This window comes from Thamnophis sirtalis, unplaced genomic scaffold (assembly GCF_051295495.1).
Source record: "Thamnophis sirtalis isolate CommonGarterSnake01/CBP01778 unplaced genomic scaffold, rThaSir2_p1.2 scaffold_10, whole genome shotgun sequence".
Lineage (NCBI taxonomy): Eukaryota > Metazoa > Chordata > Lepidosauria > Squamata > Natricidae > Thamnophis > Thamnophis sirtalis.
This window is the reverse complement of record NW_028261390.1, coordinates 4,169,288-4,183,120: the sequence shown is the minus strand read 5'-3', so window position 1 is coordinate 4,183,120 and position 13,833 is coordinate 4,169,288. Positions and strand designations below refer to the sequence as shown.

At 40.9% G+C, this 13,833-nt stretch overlaps 1 protein-coding gene across 2 annotated transcripts in view; it reads right to left on the bottom strand.

The window, feature by feature from the left end:
- CTNNA2 (catenin alpha 2) overlaps positions 1-13,833 on the bottom strand; it is a 499,669-nt gene that overhangs the window by 384,426 nt on the left and 101,410 nt on the right. The gene's annotated exons all lie outside the window — the stretch shown is intronic.

Genomic DNA, 13,833 nt, shown 5'->3' with positions numbered 1-13,833 from the left:
CCAGGGGTCGGCAACCTTAAACACTCAAAGAGCCACAAAGGTCATAATCAGAAGCCCCCCATTCAAGTCAAATTCCCCCACCAGAATCTCCTCCTAGCATAGCATCCTTTTCCCTCTACCTGGCCTAACTGAAAGCCCTATCAACTGTGGAGCTGATCGGCGACAGGGAGCCCCAGCAGAGGGATGAAAGAGCCACATGCAGCTCCACAGCTGCGGGTTTTTATCCCTGCTCTAGACCTTAACTTTCCTGATTCCATTTTCATTGTTGTTCTCACTCATCTCTTCTGTAGCTTTGGCCAGGATGCTACTAAGAAACTAAGCCATCAGAAAATACTCAAAGCCTCCAGTTCGTGATCAGCTTAATTTTTAATGAGTGCACAATTTTGGATGGCTGAACAACCAAGTCAACCGCTAGTCCCAAAAGGTTTGTGGTTATATCTAAAGAGAAGGGAGTGTGCTTCCCAGTATTTGATCAGGGGAACAATGGGGAGAAAGCGATTGATGTTCATCTCCTGCTTGACAACTATGAGAAGCAAAACTACGAGCTGGACTAAGGCTGACTTCCTTGATGTGAGTCATTGGAACTATTCTTATGCCTTCAGTTCTGGTCACCATGATACAAAAAAAGTGGTGAGATCCTAGAAAGAGTGCAGAGGAGACCATAAAGTTGATAAGGAGTCTAGAGGCTACATCTAAAGGCTAAAGAAACTAGGGATGTCTAGCCCAGGGGTGTCAAACTCAAGGCCCGGGGGCCAGATCTGGCCCACAGGGTGCTTAGATCTGTCCCATGGAAACAGCAAAGAACTGGCTCACGGTGCCTCTGCCAGCAAAAATGGAGCTTGGGAGGGCCTCCCTCTCAAGCTCTGTTTTCACCGGCAGAGGGTTGCAGGAGGCTGTCGCAGCCAAAAACGGAGCTCGTAAGGGTCGTGGCGGCCCTCAAGAGCTGCATTTTCCTTTTCTTTAAAAAAAGTTTTTTATTAACAAACATGTAAAATACACAGACACAAAACTTAGGCGTACACCACATTTATACAATACAATACGAACAGGAACTTCCTGTTCTTTATAATAGCAATCATCAATTGATACCGCTCACCTTATATTATTTCCCCTTCTATTGTATTTCATTTGGATTTCACCATTCTTAACCCTCTTATTTTACTAATAACTATTATTTTTTGAGTTTTGTTATATTCCTTCATTGATTTTTGTTTCTTTCCTCCATCCACCTACACCATTTATCCCATATCTGGTAGAATTCTGATTCTTCTTTTCCCTGGATTTCTTTAGTTAGTTTATCCATTTCGGCACAGTCCATAACCTTTCTTATTATTTCATAGAGCTGCATTTTCCATGGCAGAGCATTGCAGGAGACTGTCGCAGCCAAAAATGGAGCTTGGAAGTCCATTTTCACTGGCAGAGCGCTCGGGCTGCCACAGGCACCCCCGGCACGAGAGATGTCAAGTTGTCCACACTCACCCTGGCCACACCACACTCCCCCCCCCAGGTCAAACACAACCCTGCCGCGGCTCTCAATGAAATCGAGTTTGACACCCGTGGCCTAACGAAGCGAAAGATTAGGGGAGATCTAATGACATCTTCCAATACTTGAAGGGCTGCCCCAGCAAAGAGGGTGTCAACATATTCTCATCTGAGGGAAGAACAAGAAACAATGAGTAGAAGCTCATCAGAGACAGATTCAACTGGGAAAGAAGGAAGAATGTCCTGACAGTGAGCATGATTAATGAATGGAAAATTTGCCTCCTGGAGTTGAGGGTGCTCCATCAATGAAGGTTTTCAAGAAAAGTCTGGACAACCAATAGAACGGAACGAAATGGAATGGATAGAATAGAATAGAATAGAATAGAATAGAATAGAATAGAAAATATGGAATGGAATGGATAGAATAGAAAATATGGAATGGAATGGATAGAATAGAATAGAATAGAATAGAATAGAATAGAAAATATGGAATGGAATGGATAGAATAGAAAATATGGAATGGAATGGATAGAATAGAATAGAATAGAAAATATGGAATGGAATGGATAGAATAGAATAGAAAATATGAAATGGAATGGATAGAATAGAATAGAAAATATGAAATGGAATGGATAGAATAGAATAGAATGGACCTTGGAGGTCTTCTAGTCCAACCCCCTGCCTAGGCAGGAAACCCTACACCACTTCAGACAAACGTTTATCCAACTTCTTCTTAACTACTTCCAGTGTTGGAGCATTCACAACCTCTGCAGGGAAGATGTTCCATGATATAAGGACTTCTGCCTTGGGCAGGGGGTTGGACTAGAAGACCTCCAAGGTCCCTTCCAGCCCGAGGATTCTACATTTAAATGACATATGACCAATGAATTAAAAATAGGCTGAGACACAGCCCAAAGTTCCTTATTAATTATAGTCTGGATGCGTGAGGGGGTTTCCCCCCCCCACCCCCTCACCTTCGAACGTGACGTTAACCATCCTACTCTACATCCTCAAGGCGTGACATGTCCATATTGTGGGAACATGAACGCTGGACGTACGAACAATCACAACTTAAGAAGCGCAATCAATACATTTCGTGTCGTACTGTAACAACTGTCATTAAGCTTGAACGAGATGCCTATCTATCAAAGTAAGTGCTTTGTTTTTTTCCTCTCTCTTTGAAAGCGGCGTTCTGTCCATCAATGTTTTCTTTTTATTTTGCAGAGAAAAAGAACTGCCCGGCCAGTCAATACGCTCGGATCACCCCCTAATGAATTGCTTTTCTTGTGGTTTTTATTTTTTTTAAAAAAACAGAATTTGCAAAACTCACTTCTGCCTTGTAGTACAGATGACTGGAGACTTTCAAACAGGGGAGGGATCCACCCATAGCTGTCAGGTATAATTGTTCAGAACGGTGCCAACACTATATATTTAATGAAGCCTGAGGTACACCACTTCTTTAAATAACAGTGATTAGCAATTCTTCTGACAGTGATTCACACTCCCACGCCAACTTTCTAAAATTCTAAGCAGCCTCATTAACTGCCTTTAAATAGCTCCCCTCTCTTTGTCTCAATTGGCTCTTAATGCTACCATATTTTTTTTCGGACTATAAGACGCACCGGTGTATAAGACGCACCAAGATTTCAAAGAGGTGAGTAAGGAAAAAAAAGGTTTTGTCCTCTCCGGTCCCCAGGAGCACTCTGCAGGCTTCGGGAAGGCAAAAATGCCACCATTTTTTGCAAAAAATTGGCGGAAAATTGGCCCTTTTTCGCAAAAACAGAGGCATTTTTGCCTTCCCCCAGCCCTGCTGAAGTCTGCAGAGTGTTTCTGGGGTTGGGGGAAGGGAAAAATGTTTTTGCGAAAAGTGGCCTGTTTTTTGCCCATTTTTCACAAAAATTGGATGCGGGGGGGGGGCCTTCGGGAGGCCAAAAATGGCTGTATTTGGTGTATAAGATGCACCAACATTTCCACGCTCTTTGGGGGGGAAGGTGCGTCTTATACTCCAAAAATTACGGTATATCTATTTTTTCCAGGGAGGGGGCAAAAGTATTAGCCTGGCTTCCTTTGTATCCCACAACAGAACACAACAGTTGTGTATTGAAAAGCTCATTATGACTGAGTAGTTTCAGAGTGACAAAAACGTCAATGTCACTTAAAGGCTATACAGCATCCCGGATTTTCCTAAGGCTATTAAATGGGGTTTAGAACCAATCACCCGCAGCTTCGCATAAGGCACGGGCCATTAAATGCATAGATTAAATGTATAGAATTTAATTGTTGTAAACTAGTGCCATTCCCTGGAGAGGCTGCAAGAAGGATGAAGAACTTTTTTAAAAAAAATCTTCTTTCAGCTTTCAAAGCTAGCGAATGTCACCTTGCAAGAAAAACAGGGTGGGGTTTTTTTAAAAAAAAATCCTGTTTATGTCACGTGATGAAATTTTGTCCATTGCATAAAGTTTATCCCCTTTTGGTTCTGTGCAAAATAAAAGGTATGGTGATGATAAGCACTATTGTAGGTCAGCAAATGAAGGTGTGCCAAGAGCACCCAGTCGACGGCGGGTGTGAATGGGAGCTCCAGAAACAATATATAAATGTTTACACAAAAGAACTTCTGCCAACCTAGCAGTTTGAAAGTATGTAAAAAATGCAAGTAGAAAAATAGGAACCACATTTGTTGGGAAGGGAACAGGGTTCCGCGCGCCTTCGGCGTTTAGTCATGCCAGCCACATGACCTCGGAGACGTCTTCGGACAGCGCTGGCTCTTCGGCTTAGAAACGGAGATGAGCACCGCCCCCTAGAGTCGGGAACAACTAGCACATACCTGCGAGGGGAACCTTTTCCTTTATACCAAAGAAGATATTACTGTCTGTGTCCTGTGCTTTTGAGTAACTCATGAGTAACTCTGGTAATTGTATGCTCAGGTCCCTACATTTTTCTCGGCAACCTTTTTGGAGGTGGCTGGCCACTGCCTTTTTCTTAGGGCTGACGCAAGGCTAACCCCGCTGGAAGCTAAGTAACCAGCATCTTCATGAACTCAGGCTTTATGTATGGAGGATGTTGGTTACTTGAGAAATTTTATTCAGGTGTTACAGGCATTAGAAGACATTTCCTCCTGACTTCTGGGCTCAAGTACGGTGTTAGAATTCAAAAATGTTGTGCTACATCTAATCCTGGGTCTTCTCTGCCTGATAAATAATCACCAAAGCTTTTTCAGGAGTAAAGAATCAGGACCATTTGTAAGGTGAGAGCATAGAAAATTGATACAAGCCTATATGCAAGAAATCTAGGCAACTTAAATTCTACACTAAACTGGTGCCAGACAAGGGTAAATGGAATTCAGGAGGGATCGGGCTTGGAGCACTTGTGGGAATGCAACGATTCTAAATTGATGATGCACTTAACTCCACCACCTTCTAGCTTTCTCTTCTCTTTTCTGGTCTCATTTTTCACTCCATCATATGCAGTGTTTTATAAATGCCTCCTGTATAAGCACATGAATTGGATTTAATAAATAAACAAACATTTGTTTAGGCCTTTGAACTCTGGTGCTGGAGAAGACTCCTGCGAGTCCCTTGGACTGCAGGGCGATCCAACTGGTCAGTCCTAGAGGAGATAAACTATGACTGCTCTTGAGAAGGCCAGATCCTGAAGAGGAAACTCAAAGACTTTGGCCATCTAATGAGAAGGAAGGACTCCCTGGAGAAGAGCCTCATGCTGGGAAAGGTGGAGGGCAGAAGAAGAAGGGGACAACAGAGAAGGAGGTGGCTGAATTGAGTCACCCAAGCAGTTGGCGTGAGCTTCAATGGACTCCAGAGGATGGTAGAGGACAGGAAGGCCTGGAGGAACGTTGTCTATGGGGTCACGATGGGTCAGACACGACTTCGCAACTAACAACAAAGTTTTAGGATTAAAGAACTGAGAACAGCAAGGAGTAAGATGAGGATTTTTTTTAAAAAAATGTTGATGGGTAACAAATGACTGCCATTTAAGCTGGGCATCTCAGTACCCTCAAAAGTTAAAACACAAGAAAAACGCGAGATTAAACAAGCTGAAAACCCATAAAGACTGCTTATAATGCAGAAGTTGTTATAACCCGTGAGGAAGGTTAGGCTCTCCATTGACAGAGATATGAGGTAAGCAATCTCACTTCTTCAGACCTGGAATGTAATAATTGAGTCCTTAGTAAGCACACCTGAGTGACAGTTTTAGCACAGATAGAAGAAATTTTAGAAGGAAGCTGCAACATGAAGCCTCTGCAATCAATATATCAATGCCATTTCTAACTGAATCTGGGATGATCCAGGGTCACAATAAGATGAATACTGTGTAAACTAAAAGAGTTGGTTATTTTTTTCCCAAAGCAATACTGTTGAGAAGGGTGAAAATTTGCATTGTGCTTAGATAGGGAAAAAAAATAGGTAGGGTAGATAGGTAGGTAGGTAGGTAGGTAGGAAGGTAAGTAGGTAGGTAGGTAGGTAGGTAGGTAGGTAGGTAGGTAGGTAGGTAGGTAGGAAGGAAGGAAGGAAGGAAGGAAGGAAGGAAGGAAGGAAGGAAGGAAGGAAGGAAAATGCCTGTGAAATCAGAAAAAAAGCATATGATTAAGATTTTTTTTTTAAAAAAATGATATATATTATGGCATGGGGAAGGAATAGAGGAAGGAAGGATTGGAGGGAGGGAGGAAGGAGAAAAAATGTGTTAAACCAATCCTATGAGCAAACCAGAAGTCCGTTCTCAAACTTCCTGTTTGCCATAGGGCTGGGTTTTTTGCACTCTAGAGGCTCCTGAAGCCTCCAGAGGGCCTCCGGGGGGGGCGGGGGGGGCCTTTTCGCCCTCCCCAGGCACCTAGAAAGCCTCTGAAGCCTGGGGAGGGCGAAAAAAACATGCAAAAAATGGGGGGAGCGCCTATCATGCGTGCATGCGTACTGGGGAGGGTTGCGCATTACATTATGGGTGTGGCACGCGCATGCATGACCCCCCCTGCGCTCCCCCTGCTTATGGCACACGAGCCAAAAAAGGTTCACCATCGCTGTGCTAGTCGTTCCTGACTCTAGGGGGCAGTGCTCATCTCAGTTTCAAAGCCGAAGAGACAGAGCTGTCCAAAGACATCTCCATGGTCATATGGCCGGCATGACTCAACGCCGAAGCCTCGCCAGCTCCACAATTGATAGGGTTTTTGGTTAGGATAGGTAGAGGATAAAGGACGCCAGGCTAGGAGGAGACTCGGGGGGGGGGGGGGACCAGACTTCCAGTTGGCAGAGGAAAAAGGATGTTGCACTTTATGGTGGGGGAACCGGACTTCCAGTCAGCTCCACAGGGAACTTCCAGTTAGGACCTTTGTGGCTCTTTGTGTGTTTAAGGTTGCTGACCCTTACACTAAACAAAGCTGGATATCTCAAGGATCACACATCTGAATTACAAATCTGGTATCCATCAGGACTCCAGGCAGTTCAAGTGAAAACATACAGGTTTATTGCACGCTAAAGCTCTCTACAAGAATCTGAACTACTAATGGCCAAAGGGAGTTGGCAGTCGATAAGACGCAAGGGAATTCAAGATAGGCTGGACTTAGATCTCTTGTGGAAGTGGAGGGACTTAAGACTAATGACACTTTGGACCCTTCCCTCCGGCCCAGCCTGGTCATCTCCTACACCTGGGCTCAGATTCAAAGGAGATCTTGTCAAGACTGAAGAGGTATCAAACTCAAGGCCTGTGGGGCCATTCTGGTCTATCCAATACGAAGAGGAAACTTGGGGAGTAGTGTCAAGCTGGCCATGCCTACACAGTTGGCCATGCCCACCCAGTTGGTCAGCCCGAGGTCAACCACAGTCCTGTTGCAGCCCTCAATGAAATTGAGTTTGACACTCCTGCTTTATGCTCTTCGGCATCATTATGAGCCGAGGTGGCGCAGTGCAGGCTACTTCAACTGACTGCTAGCTGCATTCAACAGTTCAAATCTCACCGGCTCAAGGTTGACTCAGCCTTCCATCTTCCCGAGGAGGGTAAAGTGAGGGCCGAGATTGTTGGGGGCAAGATGCTGACTCTGTAAATCACTTAGAGAGGGCTGTCAAGCACTGTGAAGTGGTATAAACGTCTAGGGAAGGAAGGAAGGAAGGAAGGAAGGAAGGAAGGAAGGAAGGAAGGAAGGAAGGAAGGAAGGATGTTTGATCCTGACCAACTCCAGGTTGACTCACCTTCCATCCTTCCGAGGTGGGTAAAATATGGACCTGGATTGTTGGGGGCAAAATGCTGACTCTGTAAACCACTTAGGGTGGGCTCTAAAAGCACTACGAAGCGGTATATAAGTCTAAGTGCTATTGCTACGAAATCCTGTATCATTCAAATGCTTTGTCCTTCCATTGCAGATCTTCATAGGAATTTCATTGTGAAAATTCAGTTCGAGGGCAGATTCAGGTCAGGTCAGCCTGAATTGAGGGTTGGGTTGAATTTGGTGCGTGTTCTACTTCAGAAGTTAACATCTATATTAATTTTAGTTCACATTAAAAAATTACAGTAGGAGAGAGTACATTAATTTAGGAGGGCAGGGGATAAACTGAGCTATGTAGAGCTGGGTTTTTTTTAAAAAAAAAATTCCTTTCTATTTCGACTATCTTTGGTAACTAGCTGATTGCTCACCGCTTAAGATGATTAAAAAATATTACTGCAAAAAAGGTAAACTGCAATACATTTTCTAAGATTTTACACAGTGTCTGTTCATTCATCCCCAGTGCATCATATCACCCAGAAGCAGAGAATATAATGTCTTTCACTATCTCTGTGTTTCTGAGAGCTGTAAAATAATTAATGGATTTGGAGAGGACCTGAGAGGACTAACAACAAAATATTTGCATAGACTTCCTGGGAGGAGCCTACTGGTGAAGGCAGCAAAAAATCAGCTGCCTCCGAATTCCTGGCTACGTACCTGTTTAGAGGATCTTCCATCTGACGTCTTATCAGGTTTTCTTATCCTTCAGGCAAGAGGGAAAGAAGAAACTGTTTTGCTGGCAAATGCTCTTCGATTTTTGCAGCTTTTGTGCTTGCAAGGAAAGGGGGGCGAGCCCAAGGCAGAACGGCTGTCCGTGCTGGGAATTTCAAACTGCCTTGTGCAGGACAAAGTAGGTCTCTCCCACTCTGCTCTAAGTTTTGTTTGATTTAATCTTATCACGAGCTGAATCCGTTTACTGCGAGGACAATAATTGCTTATCAACATTTTAGTTTCTTCTCTTTTTCTCCTCCGAAAAATTATTTACTCAGAGGCTTTTAAAATGGCGCCGAGCAGGCTGGTTTCTCCGGTAATAACGAACACTTTTTGCTAATCCTCAAAAGACTTCAAAAGAATTCAAAACAAAAGAGATAGCTTATCAAATGTTTTGGTTTCACAATAGAAGAATTTTACTCCTTCATTAACTTTGTTATTTGGAAGTTAAATGGTGATGAATCTGTTGAACGGTCTTGTTACAATGTTTACTCACTGAAAGTTTTGCCAAGCCTAAAACTTCAAAATAAAAGCCTCTTTACTTAAAGCTGCATATTTAGGCGATACAGTTTTATTAACTGCAGGCAGACAAATTTTGAAATGGCCTCAAAACCAAATATTAACTTGAAGTCTTCACCCTCTACTTCCAGGGGTACACCCTCAGTGCCTGGCACAAAGCTGCAGCCTCCGCTTCCTACGCCCCCTGCTGGGGATGTATTAACGAAAGAATTTTTTCTGAGTAATCTAAACGAGGCTCTTAATGCACAGACAATTAAAATGGAAGATAAATTCAGAGATAATAGAGAGGAGAGAAAAGAGGAAATAAAAGAAATGAAAGAAGAAATTAAAAGTGAAATTAAAAGTGAAATAAAAGGACTTAAACAGGAGTTGTATGAGAAATTTGAGGCTAAGGTTGATAAAATTAGAGACGACATGCTGAGTCTTGTAACTGTATTAACAGAACATATTTCTGGAGTGGAAGATACTCTAGAGGTTCTTAATGATGCCAATGCTAACTTGACATTGAAAACAGAGGTGGTGGAACAAAAAGTGGAAAATGCTGAAAAAGAAATTATTATGATACAGTACCGACAAATGGAGCTTGCATTAAGAGTAAGGGGGCTGCGTGAGGAGAAACAGGAGAACCTGAAACAGATCCTATCGGAAGCTTTTGACCGCCTGATGGGAAGACCAGGGACCAACCAAGGCTGGCAAATTGACAAAGCTTACCGCGTTAACTCCTGGCTGGCAAAGCAGAAGCAGCTTCCTCGAGACATCGTTATATATTTTACTACAAGAGAGTTCAGAAATATGGTACTGCAAGCGTCTTATAACACTAAGCTTCAAATTGGCGGTCAAGACCTGGCTGTTTTGAAAGAGATACCACCTCAAATGTTAAGAGCCAGAAGAGACTACGCTTTTTTGGTCGAAGAACTCAGAAACCGTCAGATACAGTATAGATGGGATGCACCATTCGGCATCATATTTACATTTGATAAGCAAAGGTACCGCCTCAACTCTGTATGGAAAGCCCGAGATTTTTATTATAATATATTGAAGGCTGGACACCCTGCACCATCTGGACCTAGAGAAAGACCACAAGAAGGACAGGATAGACAGCAAACTACACAACCACCAGACAAGATGGAGCATCTCTCTTCTCTAGAAGTGCAAGGTGCTATGGGACCAAGACCTAGCCGCATGACTACTAGACGTATGGAGAAACAAGCTAAGAAGCAACAGTATCAACAATTATCGGCCATCGATCAAGGAACTACAACAACAAATCTGGAAGCAGTGGGAGGAGCTAAACCTAAGGTTAAACAGGCCGTGCAGGAAGCTCTAAAAATGCTTCAACCAACCAAAGATGACAACTAAGATTTTAACATGGAATGTCAACGGACTGAACTCTCCACAGAAGAGGAAGAAAATATTTCATTATCTTAAACAGTTTAAGAACGATGTAATTTGTTTGCAAGAAACTCATATCAAGTCAACTGATCAAAAATATCTGATCAACTCAAAACTTGGTCAACATTTTGCAGCTTCTGCTATGGAAAAGAAGAATGGTATAGTTGTATACTTAAGAAAAGATATGAAAGCTGAATTAATAGAAGCAGATCCCTTCGGAAGATATATTGCTTTAGACTTGATCTTAGAAGGGAAAAAGACATTACTTTTGGGAATTTATGCACCCAATCAACAGCAAGATAGATTCTATAGAAATCTTCATGCTAAATTAGTACAGTGGGACTATAGTTCCTGTATACTATTGGGTGACTGGAATGGAGTGATAGACACTAAGAGAGATAAGAAGATTTCCTGCCTAAATACCAAGATGCGAGCAAAGTTACCCAAATCCTTCTTTGACATTATGGATGATTTTGAATTGAGAGATATCTGGCGAGAAAGAAATGCAGAGGAATATGACTTCACTTTCTTCTCGGACAGGCATCAATCCCTTTCAAGGATTGATTTTATTCTAACTACTAATGATTTGCTTTCTAGGGTCAAGAAAACAAAGATTGCAGCTAGAGTCCTTTCGGACCATAACCCAGTTTGGATGGAGTTGGGAAGGGTAGTGCAGGCAAGAAGGTTTTGGAGACTGAATGAAAATTTATTTAGATATGAAAACTATATTAATGATTGTAAAAAATTACTATCTGAATATTTTGTTTTGAATATGAATAAGGGTACATCTATGGAATTTGTATGGGATGCAAGCAAAGCGTATATGAGAGGAGTTTTGATGAATATAAATAAAACACATAGAAATAAGCAAGGGTTAAAACGAACAGAACTGGAAGAGGAAATTAAGAGAAAAGAGCTGGAGTTAACAAGGAAACCAGACGATACAAAGGTTAAGGAAACTATTAACATATTAAAATCTCAATTTGACATGTTGATCTCTGACCAGGTAGCTACTAATTTATTATATGCAAAACACAATACTTTTTGTAATGCAAACAAACCTGGCAGATGGTTAGCTTATCAGATTAGGAAAAAAAGGAAAACTCGAAATATATCTAAAATGATTTACAGAGGGAAGGAGGTGTTCCAACAGGAAGAGATTCAAAAGGCTTTCTGGGAATTTTTTACAGAACTGTATAAAGGGGATAAAATTAATGGTTTAGACATAGACAAATATTTAGACAAGGAGAAAATACCTTCAGTTAGAGAAGAACACAGGCAAAAATTGAATCAACCAATAACCTCGGGGGAAATCCTGCAGGTAATTAAGCAATTAAAGCCAGGGAAAGCACCAGGTACAGATGGCTTGACAGCGGTTTACTATAAAAACTTACAGTTAGAAATGGTAGAACCTCTTAGAGAATTATTTAATATGATTCAAACGGAAGGTAAAGTCCCTCCATCTTGGAAGACAGCGTTTATATCTTTGATACCCAAAGAAGATCAAGATACTACTCAACCCAAAAATTATAGACCCATTTCATTACTGAATGTAGATTATAAAATTTTTACTAAAATATTAGCAAATAGGTTAATGTTGGTCATTCAACAATTGATACATACGGACCAAACAGGTTTTATACAAGGGAGACAGATGAAAAGTAATGTCAGATTAATTATTAATGCATTAGAATATTTGGGAAAGAACAACCAGATCCCTGCTGCGTTTATATTTTTGGATGCTGAGAAGGCCTTTGATCGAGTTAACTGGCAATTTCTGTTGAAGATATTGCAAAAAATGCAGATAGGAGATAATTTTTTACAGTCAATTAAAGCAATATACCAACAGCAAACAGCACAAATCATAGTCAATGGAAGTTTAACAGACTCTATTCAAATTGGAAAAGGTACAAGACAGGGTTGTCCTTTGTCCCCATTATTGTTTATTATAACTTTGGAAGTATTGTTGAATAAAATACGGGGCTTGGATGGTTTAAAAGGGATCAAGATTAGGCAGCAAGAATATAGAGTCCGCGCTTTTGCGGATGATTTGGTCATAATATTGGAACAACCGCAGGAATCCAGTATGGTTTTAATGAATACGATTAATCAATATGGTCAAGTGTCTGGCTTTAAAATAAACTTAGGAAAAACCAAAACATTAGCTATAAATATGAATATTAAACAAAAGGAAGAATTAGGAGTGATGCTAGGATGTGAGGTAGTTAAAAAAGTCAAATATCTTGGAGTTAACATTTTAACTTCAAATGGGAAGTTATATAAGCATAATTATGAACCACTTTGGCATAGCATACAGACAGAGATGAAAAAATGGGAGAAATTGCACTTATCTTTGCTGGGCAGGATAGCGGCAGTGAAAATGAACATTTTACCAAAATTTTTATTTCTTTTCCAAATGTTACCTATACTTAAAAAAGATGCGAACCTTTTAGAATGGCAGAAGGGTATCAACAAATTTGTGTGGGCAGGAAAGAAGCCGAGGGTAAAGATGAAAATAATGCAAGATGTACGTGAGAGAGGAGGACTGAAACTACCTAATTTAAAACTATATTATGATGCAGTGGTATTATCTGTAATTAGTGATTGGATTCATTTAACCAATGATAGAATATTGAACATTGAGGGACACGATCTGGTATTTGGTTGGCACGCTTACCTGTTATTCAACAAAAAATTGGATAAGAACTTTAAAAGTCATATTTTAAGAAATGCTTTATTGCGGGTTTGGAAGAAATACCAATATAAATTAAATGACAAGATACCCATGTGGGCAATTCCTAGACATGCAATTGAAAATATGAATACAGCACAAAAACAGGACAGATTTACTTACAGACAGCTTCTTACCTCGGAAAGGGGGGTATTACAATTAAAATCTTTAGAGGTATTAAAAGAGGAGAAGGTAATTCAAATGGGCAATTACAGGCTAGGTGGAAAATAGATCAAAAAATTGGTTTTATTCAAGTTGAGGATAATCTGTTTAAACAAATAAGAGATCAAAGCTTAATGCATATAAAGAGGATATATAATGTATTAATACAGATGGATTCGGAAACAGAATTAGTTAAAGATTGTATGATAAAATGGGCTCAAAATATTGAGGAACCAATAATGTTGGATACATGGGAAAGAATCTGGGTAAGAAATGTGAAATTTACACAAGCTCAAAATCTGAGAGAAAATTTTTACAAGATGTTCTATAGATGGCATTTAGATCCTAAAAAGTTGGCTTCTATGTATCCGAATGTACAGCCTAAATGTTGGAGATGTGGTTCTCTCGATGCTACATATTATCATATATGGTGGACCTGCCAAAAGGTTAAAGCATTTTGGATAAAAATATGGTGGGTCATGCAAAATGTTTTTAAAAGAAGGATAAAGTTTAGTCCTCAGTTATTTTTACTAGGTATATGTACTGACTTTACAGTGGTAGAGACCAATTT